Genomic DNA, 4,795 nt, shown 5'->3' with positions numbered 1-4,795 from the left:
ATGTTGGGGATCCCTATATGGCATCCCTTTTGTGTCTTTCTAAACATTTTGCAGCGATATCAATGTCTCTGAGTGAGGTAGGGCAGAAAACAGAGAGTGCATTTAAAGACATGGAGCAGGGCAGTCGTGATCGTATAGTGGTCAGTACTCTGCGTTGCACTGCATGAAAAGTGAGATTTTCGTCCCCGTAAACCCCCGTAAACTCCCGCAGATCTGCCTGATTTTCGTCAGTTTCCGACAATTTGCAACCCGTGCTTGTCCGCGTTTGTCGTGCCACAAATTGTCGGAAACGGACCATGACGTATGTGGAGAGCGATCAGCTGTACTAATGGCCCTAATTAGCATATGAATGCAGCAAACCCGCGCGGCTGGCCAGGTCTGGCTTGAATAACCTACTCAGTATTGGCTGAAACCACTATTCTCAAACAAATGAAATCGCTCGTGATTGGCAGCAAAACCACACGTGGCCACGCCAGGCTTTAATTTTCTTACTGAGTATTGGACGGAACCACTTCTTTTTAAACAAGTAAAGTCGCTCGTGATTGGTTGGCATATATATATATATTTACATATATATATTTATTCATATATATATATATTTATTCATTCATATATTTATTCATTCATATGGTGTGTATTTATGTTATCCTACACTACTACACAATTATTAGGCTACCATCAAGGACATGAATGAATTTATACAGGAAATGAACATTTGCAGGAAGCTGTTTATGCAAAGAAAGAGCTTTATTAAAACACACACAACTATATACAACGCGTATCCAAACACATGCGTTTCTAACAATTAAAAGTCCGTGAACGGTCCGTTTGCTTCCTCGGGGTTGGAGGTAACTGGCAGCATTCCCTCCGAGGCAGGTCCGATGTGCAGACGCCTACTGTGCGTGGCCCTGTACTTCGGCATCGCTTCTAACCGGGACTGCAGCTTAACACAGAGTTCAGAGGGATCCGGCCTACGAAATGGCGGCGACCGTACAATCCATCCAGAGACACCGCCGACGACGGCGGACTTCCAGAGTTCCACTTCCTCATCTGCTAGCACACTCTGCCTCGCTTTCAGCAGCTGAAAAAAAAAAACAATGAATCAGCGCACTGCGTATGGACACAACACATCTATTAATGCACCTGAAAAATAGTCACCAAATAAAGTCTTACCCTCTTTCTTCTTGCCCGACTCCGAGCAGATAGCCTCTGCAAGCAGGATGTTGGCTGGCAGCCTATATCTAAAGCTCCTGCGTACCGTCTGAAAATACGTCTTACAGGCAGCTGGAAAACAATTAAATGAGAGTGGTATGAATAAAAAATCAAACTCAAGTCACAGTAACAAGGAAGGAGAAAACATTAAAACAAGTCACTTACACACAATGTCGTCTTTATCAACATCGTGCAAATCTGGACTTGCTGATTATGGCTCCGAGCAAATAGGAGGTCTGTGAAAACAAAATGTAAAGCTATGATCGGTATCCATCCGTATCCATTGCCTTTTACCGCAGAATGAAAGAATATTCTTTAAATCTTACCCTTGCTCCGGTTCATAGCGCCTGCAATTAGTCTCCGAGTTGTTAAGACGGCGTACTGCTTCCTGTGAATCACAAAAAATACACTTTAATAAAGCTTGTTCTTGCAAGGCTAGGCTAGATAGGCTAATAGCTAGGCTGCTATTAGCCGGTAGCTTAGGCTAGGCTGCTTTTAGCTTAGCAGGCAGTAATCGAACATATATTTACCGCTAGCATCTCTTCTTTGAGTTCGTCTTGTTCGATGCAGAGTCGCCATCGCGTCCAAGAGGAGTTTTACCCCGAAATCCAGACGCTCCAGACCGCCTGCACATAGCAAAGCAGCATCCTCCATTGTGGATCCAGACCCCGCTGCTCTAAGTTTCTTGGAGATCGTACAGAGCATGCGCGAGATGAGCCAGAGTTTCCGCGGATCAATAAAAATAATTAAAAAATCATTCTTTTTTTTTTTTTTAATCAAGGCCTTAATTGGCACTAAAATTATTTAAATATGTTTATCGAAGTATTTATAATTCTTTAATAAAAAATGCTTATAAAAACAATTTCGTCAGATATATTATATCGCTCCAGGCGGAGAAAAAGCTAGAGGATATATATATACGTATATATGTGTGTGTGTGTGTTTACATACATGCAGGAGTCATGGAGCTCTGCTTACAGCTCCTTCATATTTCATGTACACTAATAACTTGTGTATATGATTCTTGTTGATGGCATTAAAATCATTTCTAATAGCATTTAAATAGCATTAAATTAGAGTCACTAATTCCTGTATGAACCCTGTGAGCGCTTAATTTAATATGACATATTAAAAAAATCCCACCATCATCCAGCATATGTTCAGTTTCTGCCCAAATATATATATATATTTTTGTAGATTTTTGTAACGGGGATAAGGATAATTCAAAACTGCTTTTTTTTTAATGAACTTGTTCACTACTTCCAAACTCAGCATCTCTTTTCATTCCTGTAATAAGAAGTTTCTTTTGAATGGATTTGATTAAAGTTTAAGTCCCTCGGTATAAAATAAATATTTTGATGGAGATGAGAAATCTGCTTCCTCGTTGGTGAATAACCAATAGTTTGGATCCAATCATTTAAATAAACGGTGTTAGTTTTTTTTTTTTTATATATATATATATATATAAGAATTGTGCTATAATTTCTAGTCACCGATCTGTTGCTGCTATATTTTAATTTGACGAACCGGAATTTGTCGATGTTCTTTTTCCTGTTTGGTGCGATTGCAATTGCGGATCTTGACCTGGCCGGACCTTATGACCACAGTGTACCAATCTTCTGATGGCTACTTCCAACAGGATAATGCGCCATGTTATAAAGTGAATCATCTCAGACTCATTTCTTGAAACTTTTCCACTTAAGTAATTGTGAATTGAGCATATTGACAGACAACATTTTATTTTTTATCTTAAATGCAAATTTTTTTTAAAATAATTACTGCTCTAAATGTATTGCTCTGTCGGCTAAAGATCTGTTTTGGTCTCTATACTTTAATTAAATAAATCAATTCAAGCTAAAATTTGAGAGGCTATACTAAGCCTGATCTCTTTGTATCAGAGATTTTCTTCCTCAGAAAGATGTCACTTGGGGTAAAACCCCCCCTGCAACCCTGGTTTGCATTTGTATAGCTCACAGCATGTTCATTTACATGTTAAAGCCTCCCCTAGAATTCCATGGGGGGGAGGCATGGGGGGAACACTGCCTAAGAAATTCCACGTCAATTTCTGACAATTTACGGGAGTTTTTGACGAAGCCTGCAAATTGCCGTAAACTGCCGCTAACCTGAAGTTCCACGACAATCTACAGTGCCGTATATTGACGAAAATCCCACTTTTCATGCAGTGTTGTGGCCGCAGCAACCCCGGTTCGAATCCGGGTCACGGCAAAACTGACAAAAAGGACATGCTCACACCAATTGCAGCGCAAGTATTACTGAGCATACAGGAAGAGAGGTTTGTTTTGAAGTGTTTGGATAAGGCAGGGTGTACCCCTGAACTTTCTTCCATTCAACACACCTCATATAACTCAAAGTTTTACATCATTGCTGCAGAACACTACATAATACGGCTATGGCTCCTTCTGAATGAGAGAAAATTGAGACCAAGCAGACGTGCGTCAGAGGTTGCCATGATATGCGATGTACAGTTAGATCTGGCAGTAAGGTGTGAACTTGGATGAGTCGGTGAACGGACCTCCTAACCTTCTTATCTCCCTGTACCAGCAATACAGTTGTCATAAGCCTTTGTATTAAAAATAGACTTTGCCTAAATAATGAATATCCGGTAACAATACATAGTTTTCTGACATCTACTTTCTGTGGCACATGCAAATGTCATCAATTTCATAATTTTATTTTGGTTTTGTGACAGAGAGCTTCAACCATTAGTTACATTTTAACTTTTGATTTAGTCATTTTTACAGTTTATTGTATTTGTCGTTTTATAGATCCCTGGCAAATGCTTACCCTACCGGAGTTCTCAGTCAATGCGTCCTGCATCCTTCTATGCCTGCTGTTGTTAAATTGAACAGATCCATATTAATCCTTTTGTGTTTCCCCTCCTTTCTGGCTGATCTGCATTCCAGATAATTATGCATTTCGCTTGTTCACAGACACACTTGATCTGTCTATTTGACAGACTAAGAGGGGGGACTCTGTGATTTTATAGTGCAACAGACATTGTAGGGACAAGCAGACTGCCTAGAAAGGTTCCGGTTTGAGATGGAACAGAGGACGCACAGATAAAGTAGTTAATGTGAATGAAGGGTAAAACATTAAAGGACAACTGTGGCAAAGTCTGTAGTTGGCCACCTCAGGTCTGTCGACTTAGGGGCGTAATTTGGGAAGATATTCCGGAACATGCATCCAGAATAGGTTTGGTCTACGCCTGGTGTGTAGATGGGTCTCACGGCTGAGGGGATGCTGTCCCTCAGCCTTCGATAGCTCAGTTGGTAGAGCGGAGGACTGTAGAGAGCATTAGAAGATATCCTTAGGTCGCTGGTTCAAATCCGGCTCGAAGGAGAGAGTTTTGTCAAACTACTGGCAGAGATAGCGGTAGGAAAAAAAAGCCACTTCATGGCAGTCGTCCTTTGTGAGCCCTTTCCGCAAAGTCCTAAGGGATTTTGTTTGTGCTTTTCAGTAGATTTTAAAGCTCTAACTGTGTTTTTCCTTTGAGTTTTGGTAGTATTCTTTAACATTGGTATGTTGTGTCTGCAGCTACCATTGTCACAGGATGCCAGTTTAA

At 40.6% G+C, this 4,795-nt stretch overlaps 1 non-coding gene across 1 annotated transcript; it reads left to right on the top strand.

Annotated features, from left to right (window-relative positions):
• The first annotated feature begins 4,484 nt into the window (after positions 1 to 4,484).
• On the top strand, positions 4,485 to 4,572 carry trnay-gua. The gene is given in 2 exon segments: positions 4,485 to 4,521; positions 4,537 to 4,572. It is a non-coding gene; the product is annotated as a tRNA-Tyr (tRNA).
• The last annotated feature ends 223 nt before the right edge of the window (positions 4,573 to 4,795 follow it).

The sequence above is a fragment of the Cyprinodon tularosa genome, unplaced genomic scaffold, assembly GCF_016077235.1.
Source record: "Cyprinodon tularosa strain WSP-4 unplaced genomic scaffold, ASM1607723v1 ctg2498, whole genome shotgun sequence".
Taxonomy (NCBI): domain Eukaryota; kingdom Metazoa; phylum Chordata; class Actinopteri; order Cyprinodontiformes; family Cyprinodontidae; genus Cyprinodon; species Cyprinodon tularosa.
This window is presented reverse-complemented; position numbering and strand designations above follow the sequence as displayed.